A 15,502-nucleotide genomic window follows, 5' to 3' on the forward strand; every position below is an offset into this window, starting at 1 on the left:
TTTTCTAATACGCCTTCAGAGGGGAGAAAAACTGTACAAACTCACTTCCTTAATCAGCCAGTGCTAATAATGGGTAACTGTATTATGTGATTGTCTTCAAGAAGCCCAGCTCAATTGGATGAAGATAATGCAGTTTTAAAGAGAAGGCAGAGGGAGAGTGAGAATATCAGGCTCTGGTAGCTTGCAACCAAGTGGTTCTGTGTACTTTCTTCCTGCAGAGAAAAAGCTAACAATATGCACTTAAAAGCAACTCAAAGGAATCTCAACATCTTATGTTCTAAAGACAAGGTAAGAATTTATGTGAGTGCATATACATAAGAGAAACAATAGCTGTGGCTCACTGGCAGTGTGTGTGTGCGAAGGCTCTAGAGATTGTTAATCTGTAGATAATGCAAGGCCTCTGTCTACTTCCTCAGCTTTACAATGTTCCTCAGGCTATTTTGCTTTTGTGTTTTCAGTTTCCATGCACAAGAAGTTTGGTTTTGGGAGGGTTTTTTGGTTTAATTCCTCCCAGTTAGAAACTTGAGTGGTGCAGTCAAAGGTTGCATACTCATTCTACTTCCTCAATTCTTAGAGTGTTTTCCCTTTGTGGATGCAAGCAATCCCAAAAACATTCAACTTGAGTTTCTTCGTGAGGGATGTGGTTTAATGGACATTGTGAGGCTAGGTTAATGATCTAGCTCAGTGATGTTAAAGGGTCTGTTCCAACCAAAATGGTTCTATGAAAAGCATGGGCACTGTTGCACCTTCCTGATCTTCCTCTCCTTTTTCTGTTCAAAATACAGGGCAGATGGGTTTAAAGAGCTTCATCTTGCCAGCAGAGCTGCTCTTGGCTCCACTGCTCAGAAACTATCTTCTCTGTATCCTGGGCAGTATTTCTGTCCTGGCTCTGTGGTTGAGATGGTCTTCTGTTCTCCATTCTATGTCGTGTAACAGACACTGAGTAACAAAGCTCTTCACCTGCAGAACAGAGCTTTTGTGAAGTTTAGAAGGATGTTCAGGACAGCTACAGAGGACCAGTGAATGTAGCCTGTGAAAACCAGGCAGGAAACATCTGCAGTTCAGATCTTTGATATTGGTCATGAGACACATGTATTCTAATTTGCTCATCATGGGGAGGGCCTGTCTTGACTGTTAACTTACAGCCCCAAAGCAGATCCTAGACAGGAAATCCTCTTCCAGACTGCCTTGCCCTTTGGCACAGCAATCTCAGTAATGGGATGAAAACAAAAGTGGCATATGAATGTTGAGCCATTCAGTCGAGGTAGCCCACAGCAATGAGTCTGACAGAGTCTGTTCAGCTTGAATTTATTTACCAAAGAGCTCTTTGGGGTTTTATAATCTTATTCTTCCATTTTTGTTTGAAAACTGGATTTAATTTCTTACACCAAGACATTTTCCCCCAAAACTTCCTCCCATAAAGGCTGATTATCATAAAATACTTCACTTTTCCATGCAGTTTTGTGAGATCATGCAATTACGACTAACACCTTAGAGAACCATCAGAGCTTCACCTTTAAGGGGAGTCATGCTTAAGCAAGCTCAGAACCTTGAAAGGTACGCAGGCAAAATGACAGACCATACTTCTGAGTGAGATTCTACCTTCAACTCCACCATGTTGTTCTCTGTTGTCCTTTCACGTGGTCAGACTCGTGATCCCAGCGGCGGGAGCGGCTGAATTTAAAAGGCTCTGCTGCGGCTCGGGGGGCTCTGTTCCTCGGGCAGCTCTCCCGTGTTCTCTTGTACTCTCACGCGCCGCCCTTTTTTTTTTAAATTGGTAGTAGGTGCTGTGGCCAGGGACAGCCATGGTTGTAACTCGCAGCAAAATCTCCCTAAAAAAATCAGTGTCGACCCAGACCAAGGTAGAACAGAAGCAGGTAGCTGTCCAGGTATCTGGCTGTAGAGAATGCTGGAGCCTGGCACTTGAGATGCAGGGTAGTGGGGGCAACTCTTGTATAAGGTGTGAGCAGGTTGACTATCTGCTTAATATGGTGGCCAGACTGAGGGATAAGTTTGCTAGCCTTAGAAATGTAAGGAAATGTAGGAAAGAGATGAACCAGAGGAGGAAGGAGATGGACCAAAGGAGGAAAGAGCTGAACCAGAAGAGGAAAGAGTTGAATTGGAGTAAGCAGGCTCTGCAGGCTCCCCCAGCAGAGGCTGGTTATTCAAAAAGCGGAGGTGAATGGACGCAGGTTACTCTCAAAAGACGCAAAGTTAAACCTCCTTGCCTCCCCTCACCTTCCCCGCTGCTCTTAGAAAACAGATATGGAGCACTGGAAATTGAGGGTGAGGTGGTCCTGATGCCGGAGGACACACCATCTGGGGTTCTCCCTAAGGCTAAGCAGCCTAAGGTTAAACAGCCTAAGGCAAAGCAGCCTAAGGTCAAACAGTCTTCTGCTGGCATCAGGACCTGTTCCCTCAAAAAAAAGAGGAGGGTAATTGTTATTGGTGATTCCCTTCTGAGGGGAATGGAGGGCCCTATATGTCAGCCTGACCCATCTCATAGGGAACTCTGTTGTCTGCCAGGAGCCCAAGTTAATGATGTTACCAGTAGGCTGCCTAAACTGGTGCAGCCCTCTGACTACTACCCTTTACTAGTTATGCAGTTAGGGAATGATGATGTTGCAACCACAACTCCCAGGGCTATCAAAGATGACTTCAGGGCCCTGGGAGACCTGGTTGAGGGGTCAGGGGCACAAATAATTTTTTCATCAATACCCTTAACTGCAGGAGGGAATACAGTAAGGAACAGGTCAGCAGCTATAGTTAACAAGTGGCTTAGAGGCTGGTGCAGTCAAAAGAATTTTGGGTTTTTTGATATTGGGAAACTTTCTACTGCACCAGGCCAGCTGGCAACAGATAGAGTACATCTGTCCCAGAGAAGGGGAAAGATCACTGTATATGAGAACGGACTGTCCCCCAAAGATAAAAAGATCCTGGGTAGGGAATTGGCGGGTCTCATCGACAGGGCTTTAAACTAGTTTTGAAGGGGGAAGGGGCTGAAAATAGTCCTCTCAGACAAGAGTCTGGGGGCGACAAGCTAGAGTCGGAGGTGAAACCAGCAGCCCAGCTGAAGTGCATGTACACTAATGCACGAAGCATGGGTAACAAACAGGAGGAGCTGGAAGCCTTGATGCAGCAGGAAAATTATGATGTAGTTGCCATCACAGAGATGTGGTGGGACGACTCACATGACTGGAGCACTGCAATTGACGGTTACAAGCTCTTCAGGAGAGACAGGCGAGGAAGAAGGGGTGGAGGGGTGGCCCTTTACATCAGGAAGGCACTAGATGCCATTGAGATGGAGATTAGGGACGATCGGGTTGAATGCTTGTGGATAAGAATTAGAGGGAAGACCAGCAGGGCAGACACCCTGGTTGGAGTCTGTTATAGACCACCCAACCAGGAGGAAGATGTTGACGAAGCATTCTATAGGCAGCTTAGGGCTGTCTCAAGATCTCCGGACCTTGTTCTCATGGGCGACTTCAACCTGCCTGACATCTGCTGGGAACTCAACACGGCAGAGAGGAGACAGTCTAGAAGGTTCTTAGAATGCATGGAGGACAGCTTCTTATCCCAGGTGCTGCGAGAGCCTACCAGGGGCAAGGCTATGCTTGACCTCCTCTTCACCAACAGGGAGGCACTGGTGGGTGATGTGGTGGTTGGAGGGTGTTTGGGGTCCAGTGACCACGAGATAATTGAATTCTCGGTTTTTGGTCAAGCCAAGAGGGGCAGCAAGAAGACCTCCACTCTGGACTTCCGGAGGGCAGACTTCGGGTTACTCAAGGAACTAATTCAGAGGGTTCCTTGGGATAAAGCCCTTAAAAACAAAGGGGTCCAGGAAAGCTGGTCCTACTTCAATGAAGAATTGTTGAAGGCTCAGGGACAGGCTGTGCCAATGTACCGGAAGATGAGCCGCCGGGGCAGACGGCCAGCCTGGATGGTTCATGAACTTTTAATGGAACTGAGGGAAAAAAAGAGGGTGTATCACCTTTGGAAGAGAGGGGAGGCAACCCACAGAATGTTTAAGGATGTTGCTAGGTCTTGTAGGAAGAGAATTAGGAAGGCAAAAGCACACTTGGAGCTTAAACTGGCCTCTACTGTGAAGGACAACAAAAAGTCCTTCTATAAATACATTAATAGTAAGAGGAAGGGGAAGGACAACCTCCACTCCTTGGTGGATACGGAGGGGAACATTGTAACAAAGGATGAGGAAAAGGCAGAGATACTTAACACCTTCTTTGCCTCAATTTTTACTAGAAGGGCAGAACGTCTTCCTGACAGCTGGCCTGCAGAGCTGGCAGAAGGAGCCAGGGAGCTGCACAGTTTCCCTATGTTCCATGAGGAGGTGGTTGGAACTCTCCTTAGCAGCTTGGATCCCCAGAAGTCCATGGGACCAGATGGGATTCATCCTAGGGTGCTGAGAGAGCTGGCAGATGAGCTGGCCAAGCCACTCTCCATAATTTTCCAGCAGTCCTGGCTCACTGGCGAGGTCCCAGAGGACTGGAAGCTGGCCAACGTGGTGCCCATCCATAAGAAGGGCCGGTTGGATGAGCCAGGGAATTACAGGCCTGTCAGCCTGACCTCAGTGCCAGGCAAGATCATGGAACAGGTCATCCTGAGTGCAATAACACAACACTTACAGGATGGCCAAGAGATCAGGCCTAGCCAGCATGGATTTAGGAAGGGCAGGTCCTGCCTGACCAACCTGATCTCCTTCTATGATCAGGTGACCCGCCTGGTGGATGTGGGGAGGCCTGTTGATGTAGTCTACCTGGACCTCAGCAAGGCCTTTGACACCATCCCCCATAGCAAACTGCTGGCCAAGCTGTCAGGCCATGGCTTGGACGGGAGCACACTGCGATGGGTTAGGAACTGGCTGGAGGGCCGAGCCCAGAGAGTGGTGGTGAATGGTGCCACATCCAGCTGGCAGCCAGTTACTAGTGGTGTGCCCCAAGGATCAGTGCTGGGCCCTGTACTCTTTAACATCTTTATTGATGATCTGGATGAGGGCATTGAGTCCATCATCAGTAAATTTGCTGATGACACCAAGCTGGGGGCAGGAGTTGATCTGCTGGATGGTAGAGAGGCTCTGCAGAGAGACCTCAACAGGCTGGACAGATGGGCAGAGTCCAACGGCATGAGATTGAACGCATCCAAGTGCCGGGTTCTGCACATTGGCCACAACAACCCCATGCAGTGCTACAGGCTGGGGTCAGAGTGGCTGGAGAGCAGCCAGGCAGAGAGGGACCTGGGGGTGCTGGTTGATGGTAGGCTGAACATGAGCCTGCAGTGTGCCCAGGCAGCCAAGGGGGCCAATGGCATCCTGGCCTGCATCAAGAACAGTGTGGCCAGCAGGAGCAGGGAGGTCATTCTGCCCCTGTACACTGCACTGGTTAGGCCACACCTCGAGTACTGTGTCCAGTTCTGGGCCCCTCAGTTTAGGAAGGATGTTGACTTGCTGGAACGAGTCCAGAGAAGAGCAACAAAGTTGGTGAGGGGTTTGGAACACAAGCCCTATGAGGAGAGACTGAGGGAGCTGGGGTGACCTTATCACTCTCTACAACTACCTGAAGGGAGGTTGTAGACAGGCGGATGATGGTCTCTTCTCCCAGGCACCCAGTACCAGAACAAAAGGACACAGTCTCAGGCTGCGCCAGGGGAGGTTCAGGTTGGATGTTAGGAAGAAGTTCTATACAGAAAGAGTGATTGCACTATGGAATGGGTTGCCCGGGGAGGTGGTGGAGTCGCCGTCATTGAAGGTGTTCAGAAGGAGACTTGATGGGGTGCTTGGTGCCATGGGTTAGCTGTTTGGATGGGTTGGATTGGTTGATGGGTTGGACGCAATGATCTTGAAGGTCTCTTCCAACCTGGTTTGGTTTATTCTATTCTAATAAAGGAAGTATCAGAAGAAATATTAGCATTAAGGTCCCCTCATCCTCTTGTCTGCACTGACTTTTTCTTCAGGATATTAACACTACACCAGGACAGTAAGCTCACAGCTCAGGTTTGCATGCAAGTAAGTAAATCAGATGAAAATTACATGATAGGAAAAAACTATTTGTGTTCTAATGTTGAAGCACACCTGTAACTCCCATTTATATGCTTCAGCTGAAGGCCACTGAAGTCTTGCATTAAATTCAGTGGGATCTGAAGCAAGCCTGCAGTTGGTATCTTGACTGTCTGGGGGATGTGTCGTGATAGAGCATATTTTTAAGGATATGCTGAGTGCCAACCAATAAAGCAATCAAGTGCTTGATTAACTTGAATAATAGGTTGAAGCCTCTGCTGAAAGTCAAGTATGAACTTTGCTGAATGGGGACCTAAACAGTAATTTACATTGGAGGCTAACCCCATTCAGCATCTGAAAAATAGGGCTTGTGCCAGACACACAGCCACAGCAGACACCACTGTGGTTACAGCCCTTTCAGACCAGAGCTGTTTGTGCCTAGTCATGCATGCAGTACACTTGGGTATGCAGCCTGAGGGCATTCTTAATGAGAAACAATTATTTTGAAGTAAAACCTGCTAGATACTATTGAAAAAAACTAATAAGTGTTTTCTGCCTTAACAAATGACAGAGGATGCTTCTACTAACAGAATAGAATAAACCAGGTTGGAAGAGACCTCAGAGATCATCGTGTCCAACCTATCATCCAACACTACCTAATCAACTAAACCATGCAACCAAGCACCCTGTCAAGTCTCCTCCTGAACACCTCCAGTGATGGGGACTCCACCACCTCCTCAGGCAGCCCATTCCAATGGGCAATCACTCTCTCTGTGGAGAACTTCTTCCTAACATCCAGCCTAAACCTCCCCTGGCACAGCTTGAGACTGTGTCCTCTTGTTCTGGTGCAGGTTGCCTGAGAGAAGAGATCAACCTCTGCCTGTCTACAACCTCCCTTCAGGTAGTTGTAGACAGCAATAAGGTCATCCCTAAGTCTCCTCTTCTCCAGGCTGAGCAACCCCAGCTCCCTCAGCCTCTCCTCATAGGGCTTGTTTTCCAAACCCCTCCCCAACTTTGTTGCCCTTCTTTGGACACCTTCCAGCAACTCAACTTCCTTCAACATCCTAGATGCAGTCATGATGGCAAGGGAACAGTGTTGGGCAGTTGTCTCAGTCCAGAGAGGGAGACTCATTTCTTTTGGATATTCCCATGTTATGAAATTAGACAAAGCCAAAATATCAACATTGAGGCTATTTATTGCACAAATGAAATGGATGGATCAGAAGGGGAGAGGGAGAGAATAGAGAGAGGGAGAAAGAAGAGGAAAGGAATTATATTACCACACCCCTCACCCCCCCAAGACAGTTTGAGTCTGTGGAGGAAGGCTGCTGCAGCTTTGGCATGGAGGAGATGTCATAGTTTCATAGTTTCATTCAGGGTTGGAAGGGACCACAAGGATCATCTAGTTCCAACCCCCCTGCCATGGGCAGGGACACCCCACACGAGATCAGGCTGGACAGAGCCTCATCCAGCCTGCTCTTAAACACCCCCAGGGACGGGGCCTCGACCACCTCCCTGGACAACACATTCCAGGGTTTCACCACTCTCATGGTGAAGAACCTCCTCCTCACATCCAGCCTGAATCTCCCCACCTCCAGCTTCATTCCATTCCCCCTAGTCCTATCACTCCCTGATATCCTGAGAAGTCCTTCCCCAGCCTTCCTGTAGGCCCCCTTCAGATACTGGAAGGCCACAATTAGGTCACCTCGGAGCCTTCTCTTCTGCAGACTGTACAGCCCCAACTCCTTCAGTCTGTCCTCATAGGAGAGGTGCTCCAGCCCTCTGATCATCCTCGTGGCCCTTCTCTGGACACCTTCCAGCACCTCCACATCCCTCTTGTAATAGGGGCTCCAGAACTGGACACAGTACTCCAGGTGGGGTCTCACCAGGGCTGAGTAGAGGGGGAGGATCACCTCCCTCGACCTGCTAGCCACACTTCTCCTGATGCAGCCCAGGATCTGATTGGCTTTGCGGGCTGCAAGTGCACACTGAGAGCTCATGTTGAGCTTTTTGTCCACCAGCACCCCCAAGTCTCTCTCCTCAGGGCTACCCTCCAGCCAGTCACTGCCCAGCCTGGATTTGTGCCTGGGATTGCCTCAACCCAGATGCAGGACCCTGCACTTGCTCTTATTGAACCTCATGAGGTTGGCCTGTGCCCACCTCTCCATCCTATCAAGGTCCCTCTGGATGGCCTCCCTTCCCTCCAGCGTGTCTGCTGCACCACACAGCTTGGTGTCATCAGCAAACTTGCTGAGGGTGCACTCAATGCCACTGTCCATGTCCCCCACAAAGATGTTGAATAAGACAGGTCCCAGGACTGATCCCTGAGGGACTCCACTTGTCACTGGCCTCCACTGGGACATGGAGCCATTGACAGCCACTCTTTGGGTGCGGCCATCAAGCCAGTTCCTTATCCATCTAGTGGTCCACCCATCAAACCCATGTGTCACCAGTTTGGAGACCAGGATGTGGTGTGGGACAGTGTCGAAGGCTTTGCTCAGGTCCAGGTAAATGACATCAGTTGCTCGCCCCTCATCTATTAATTTTGTCACCTGCTCATAGAAGGCCACCAGGTTGGTCAGGCAGGATTTGCCCTTGGCAAAGCCATGCTGACTGTTCCCAATCACCTCTTCACTATTCTTTTGAGCGAGTAGTGACTCCAGGAGGATCTGTTCCATGATCTTTCCAGGCACAGAGGTGAGACTGACTGGCCTGTAGTTCCCTGGTTCCTCCTTCTTGCCCTTTTTGAAGATGGGGGCAATGTTTCCCCTTTTCCAGTCTGTGGGGACTTCACCAGACTGCCAGGACTTTTGAAATATAATAGAGAGGGGTTTAGCAACCTCATCTGCCAGTTCTCTCAGCACCCGTGGGTGTAACCCGTCGGGTCCCATGGACTTGAACACTTTCAGGTTCTTCAGATGATCACGAACCTGATCTGCACTTACAATGGGCAGTTCTTCCTCCCCGTCCCTGGCTTTGACTTCCATAACATCAGGAGTGTGGCTAGAGGCCCTTGCAGTGAAGACTGATGTAAAGAAGTTATTAAGTACCTCAGCCTTTTCCTCATCACATGTGACCATGTCACCATTTTCCTTTCTGAGGGGGCCCACACCTTCCCTAGTCTTCTTCTTCCCATTAATATACCTGTAAAAGTTCTTAGTATTCCCTTTAATCTCCCTGGCTAGATTCAATGTCCTTGTTGGCTGTGCTGTCCTGTCCTCTGAGCAACCTCTTCAGCTCCCTGAGTTGTAGCAGGCAGAACTTAGGACACGGAGAGAGGGTTCCTCTCGGTCTGCTTCTTCCAGGCTCCATGGTGATGTCTCTGTCATTTTTCTCTCCTGGTATTCTCTCTGTTTTTCTTCAGAGCAGCATTGCCCCGGGCTTTTCCTTCTCTTGTGTTTTCTTTCTCCACAGCATTGTCCAGGTCTTTTCCTTCTCCCAAGCCAGTAGTTGCTCAGATCTTTTATACAGTTTTTAGGTATGAGTCCAGGTGGTGCATATGCATATTCCAGAGAGTATGGATAGCAGTGGCCTCTGCCCATTATTTCCAGGGCAGCTGCAGTCTGGTGAGCAACCTTTATCTATGAATAAAATAGAATTAACCAGGTTGGAAATGACCTTCGAGATTGAGTCCAACTTATCATCCAACACCATCTAATCAATTAAACCATGGCACCAAGCACCACATCCAGTCTCTTCCTAAACACCTCCAGTGATGGTGACTCCACCACCTCCCCGGGCAGCCAATCACTCTCTCTATGAAGAATTTCTTGCTAACCTCCTGCCTAAACCTCCTCTGGTGCAGCTTAAGACTGTGTCCTCTTGTTCTGGTGCTGGTTGTCTGGGAGAAGAGACCAACCCCCACCTGGCTACAACCTCCCTTCAGGTAGTTGTAGAGAGCACCTTCCAGAGAGCTGTTATGCAGTGGTGTCTGCCCAATACACATCAGCTATTTTCTGGGCAAGCAGCTAAGGTGATTTTATCTTTGTTGAGTCACAGCAAGAGAGACAAGTTTGTCTCTCACAGCAGTGTTACTTCTTCCTACCCACTACTACTCAACATTCCCCACATTTTTGGGTGTCCAGGTTCTTAAAACAAGCAGGTAAACAAAACAACAAAAGCCCAAACCCAACCACCTCCCCCCCCCCCCAAAAAAAAACCCAAAGCACACCACACACACAAAAAAAAACCCACCCCAGAATCAGTGATAACAGTGATTCAACTCACTGTAATTGCTTCTTTTTCAAAGCCCAGGCAGTTTGTGTTTTCTTCTGTCCAGAGGCAGATGTAAATTAATATATCCACTAATAACATATGCATGGCCATCTGAAATGTAAAACATGGACATAAATTGCCATGTGTTGGCTGAGGCATAGGAGCTCTATGTGACCTGAGCACCTTTGAAGTAATTCAAATCAGCTTAGCCCTTTGCAATATCAGTTCAATTCATGCTGCCAGAAGCTGCCTGATTTGAACAAACTTGCACTTTTCAGAGACTGGAGATGCTGATAAATGAGCTACAGTCAATCTCTCTTGTGGCCCAAGAAGGCACCTCCCCTGGATGCTGACAGTAGTCCTGTCTTAGATTTTTGTCACTTTCCACAGAAAAACTAGCCAAATATAATGTGTGTCCCACCTCAGCTGCTTTATGGATGCTCCTTACTCTAAACTGCAGGTGAAGCAAAACTTCAACCAACAAACTTCATACTGATGCTGTTCAGGCACTGGGTGTATTCTCTTCTTTTGGCTGCTCGCTGTGAGCATGACAACCACAAATACTGTTGCAGTAGCTCCTTAAGTTATTGCAGAAAAGCAAAGTAAGCTCCTGGATTTGTCAGGGTTGGAAGGGACCTCAAGGATCATCTAGTCCCAACCGCCCTGCCATGGGCAGGGACACTTTCCAATAGATCAGGTTGCTCAGAGCCACATCCAGTGTGGGCTTAAAGACTTCCAGGGATGGGGCTTCCACCACCTCTCTGGGCAGCCTGTGCCAGTGTCTTACACTGAATCTGAATCTACCCTCCTCAAGCTTGTATCCATTCCCCCTCATCCTATCACTACCCAACACCCTAAGAAGTTCCTCACCAGCTTTCTTGTAGGCCCCTTTTGGATATTGGAATGCCCCAATAAGGTCTTCTTGGAGCCTTCTCTTCTCCAAATTGAACAACCCCAACTCTCCCAGTCTGTCCTTATAGGAGAAGAGCTCCAGCCCTCATCTATGAATACCCCAACAATCAACAGTAACTTCATCTCACTTGGTGCATGAGGTCCCGTTACTTTCCACAATCATTTATTCCTGTGCCTTTGTAGCACACTAAGGCATTGATCTTTTCATAAGCTGTGCTTAAGAGTACTGCAGGAATTGTCTTTTTTAATGGCAATGAGACTGCTATTGGAAGAAAGATAACACACAGTCATAGAATCAGGTTGGAGAAGACCCCAGAGATCATCAGGTCCAACCAAAAACCCTACTCTACCAAGTTTGCTGCTAAACCATATTGCTAAGCCCCACATCTAAATGACCTTTTAAATACATCCAGGGATGGTGACTCAACCACCTCCCCAGGCAGTCTGTTCCAATGCTTGACTACTCTTTCAGTGAAAATTTTTTCCTAGTGTCTAGCCTAAACCTACCTTGGTGCACCTTGAGGCAGTTCCCTCTTGTTCTATCACTAATTACCTGTGAGAAGAGACCCATACCTAGCTCTGTTTATTGTCCTTTCAGGTGGTTGTAGGGAGGGATAAGGTCCCAGTCATAAGACTCATTCTCTAGGCCCTTCACCAGCTCTAGCACCTCAATGTCATTCTTGTATTTAGGTGCCCAAAACTCAGCACAGTACTCAACTCCTGTACTCCTGGCCTCACCAAGAGTACAGGAGGACAATCATTTCCTTAATCCTCCTGGTCACACTATTTTGGATACAAGTCAGATTGCCACTGGCTTTTTTTGTCACCTGGACACACTGCTCATATTCAGCTGCTTGTCAGTTAGAACCTCCAGATGACTTTCTGCTGAACAACTCTCCACCCACACTTTGCCAGGCCTGTAGTATTACACAAGGTTGTTGTGGCCAAAGGGTGTGATCCAATACTTGGCCTTGTTGAAGTACATCCCATTGAGCCAACTTGAGTCTCTCTGTAGAGCCTTCCTACCCTCAAGCAGATCAACACTTCCATCCAACTTGGTATCATCTGCAAATTTACTAATGATACACTCTAAATCCTCATCAAGGTCATTGATAAAGATGTTAAACAGGAGTGGTCCTTATACTGAGCCCTGAGGAACACCACTTGTGACTGTCAGTTCATGTTCATGGGGCAAAAATGTCTTCAGAACACAACCCAAACACCTCAGTTTTCCTTTTGTGACTGTTTGATCTTGAAGGTCCTTTATGGTGTACACAGTGAAAAGCAGTATGTGTTCTCTCTAATGTTACCCATCCTCTGAAAAAAAACAAACTTTTTCTTTTGTAGTTCTCTTGTAAGAGTTTAAAAGAAGGAAGCATGTTCTGGCTGCAAACGTGCCAAAGTTGTGCCATTTCTGCAGCTGAAAACAGGAGCAAGTGGATTGGATGCATATCATGTTTATTGTCCTGGTTTGAGGCCAGGCAGATCCTCTCTTGCCCCTGAGGGGGGCAAAAGAATGACACTCATCACACAAATGGATCGCAAAAGTGATGGGAAGTTTAAATGGAAAAGCAGTGACTGTTTTACAGGAGCTACAAAGCATAGTGACGAAAGAATCCCAAAGCATACAGAGTCCCCTACAGCACACCCGAAAGCCTCCCAACACTTCCCTTCTCCCCACCTGAGTGTATACCCAGGACCTCCCAGGGCTCTTTCTTCTCCCCCGCCGTGGGCTAGTCCCAGGCTGGCCAGGTCTGAGACTGCCTTCCCCCTTCTCTTCCTGGCATTAGGCCTAGCCAGGCCTCAGAGGCCTTGAGATACTGCCCTACCATTACCTGATAGGGAGCATCTCCCACGGGAGCACAGAGGGCAGAAAGAGGAAGAGAAAGACTTTGCAGATGGGTTTCTAGGGTGCAGCATATTATGGGTATGAAAAAGTCTGTTTCCTGTGTCCACCTACCGGGCTGGACCCTCGGGACACCGGAGGTGTAGCTTGTGTGGCAGGAACAGGAGGCACCCAGCCTAGCCTGCCACAGTTTATGTGGCAGAACAATGATTTGTAAGATTCCTTCCTTGCTTAAATTACAGTTCTGGAATATCTAAACCACCTTCAGCCCTTCCAGTGTTGAGGCTGATCCTAATCTCTCCAGCAGTAGTATGACTTCTCTGGCCTTCCCGATATACTGCAAGCGATCAAGCTCAGGGCCACCACAGCTCCATTTTACTTCTTTGCTCAAAATATCCTATATGTTGTTTATTAAACTGCTGGCTATCCCTGCACAGGCCTTACCAGCCTGTGGAACCCTGAGCCAGCTATGCTTCCCAGCTGTGAATTCTTTACCCCACTAAATAGCTCTCTAGTTACATAACTTCCAGTAAAAAAAATATTGCTGTGTTCTCACTGAAGAGCACTCAAGTTACTCTACCAACAGAAAGGGACCTGGAGGTACTGATTGACAGCTGCATGAACATCAGCCAGCAGTGTGCCCAGGTGGACAAGAAGGCCAATGGCATCCTGGCCTGCATCAGGAACAGTGTGGCCAGCAGGAGCAGGGAGGTCATTGTGCCCTGTACTCAGCTTTTTACTCTGAGTGACTCCCTGAAGCAACTGGCCCTTCAGTAGTCACAGAATCAATAAGGTTGGAAAAGACCTCAGAGATCATCAAGTCCAACCTATCACCCAACACTTCATGACTAATTAAACCATGGCTTCAAGTGCCACATCCAACCCCCTCTTGAACACCTCCAGGGACAGTGACTCCACCACCTCCCTGGGCAGCACATCCCAATGACTAACAACTCTCTCTGTGAAGAACTTTATCCTCACCTCAAGACTAAACTTCCCCTGGTGCAGCTTGAGCCTGTGAAAAAATTACAAATCATAGTGAAGCATAGCAAAGCAGATAAAGTTCAAAGAAATCCCCAGTCTAAAATTAACACTCAAATTCCTTTGCACCAGATCAACCCCCCAGCGCTCCTCCCCACCTGGGGTTCACAAAAAAAGGGTCTTACTCTTTCCCCCTCCCCTTCCCACTCTGTTGCTTGGCTGGTTTCAGGCTGGCCAGGCCTGAACTGTCCCCGAATTTTACCATGGTATTAGGCCTAAACAGGCCAAGATTGTGCAGGGGAAAAAAAAAAGTCACTCAGGCCAAGGAGGCCTGTGATACTGTCCCATTGGACCTGGGTGTACTGATTGACAGTTGGCTGAACATGAGCCAGCAGTGTGCTCAGGTGGCCACGAAGGCCAATGGCATCCTGGCCTGCATCAAGAATAGTGTGGCCAGCAGGAGCAGGGAAGTCATTGTGCCCTGTACTCAGCACTGGTTAGGCCACACCTTGAGTCCTGTGTCCAGTTCTGGGCCACTCAATTTAAGGACATTGAGACTCTTGAACGTGTCCAGAGAAGGGCAATGAGGCTGGGGAGAGGCCTCGAGCACAGCCCTGTGAGGAGAGGCTGAGGGAGCTGGGGTTGCTTAGCCTGGAGAAGAGGAGGCTCAGGGCAGACCTTACTGCTCCTTGCAACTACCTGAAGGGAGGTTGTAGCCAGGTGGGGGTTGGTCTCTTCTCCCAGGCAACCAGCACCAGAACAAGAGGACACAGTCTCAAGCTGCACCAGGGGAGGTTTAGGCTGCAGGTGAGGAAAAAGTTCTTCACAGAGAGAGTGATTGGCCATTGGAATGTGCTGCCCAGGGAGGTGGTGGAGTCCCCATCACTGGCAGTGTTCAAGAGGGGATTGGATGTGGCACTTGGTGCCATGGTTTAATTGATTAGATGGTGTTGGATGATAGGTTGGACTTGATGATCTTGAAGGTCTTTTCCAGCCTGGTTAATTCTATTCTAATTCTATTCTCTTTGGTTGTGGCACAAAACACCTGGGTGTTGTTTTGGATCTTTCCTGAGGACCAGAGTTTGATTTTTATTATTATGTTTTAAAAATCTTGTTTTCTGAGGATGTATGTGTTTGAGGAATCTGTTAATCTCTCTACAGCTGACACTCAAGCCCAGCTGTTCAGAATGGGTTGCCCAGGGAGGTGGTGGAGTCACCATCACTGGAGGTGTTTAGGAAGAGAATGGATGGGGTGCTTGGTGCCATGGCTTAGTTGATTAGATGGTGTTGGGTCATAGGTTGGACTTGATGATCTCAAAGGTCTTTTCCAACCTGGTTAATAATGGAGTGGAATGGAATGGAATGGAATGGAATGGAATGGAATGGAATGGAATGGAATAGAATAGAATAGAATAGAATAGAATAGAATAGAATAGAATAGAATAGAATAGAATAGAATAGAATAGAATAGAATAGAATAGAAATTCTATTCAGCAATTTGTTACATGGCCACTAAACCTGGCACGTGACTGATGGGA

The sequence above is a fragment of the Melanerpes formicivorus genome, unplaced genomic scaffold, assembly GCF_026170545.1.
Source record: "Melanerpes formicivorus ecotype bairdi unplaced genomic scaffold, bMelFor1.0.p_v2 SCAF_43, whole genome shotgun sequence".
NCBI lineage: Eukaryota > Metazoa > Chordata > Aves > Piciformes > Picidae > Melanerpes > Melanerpes formicivorus.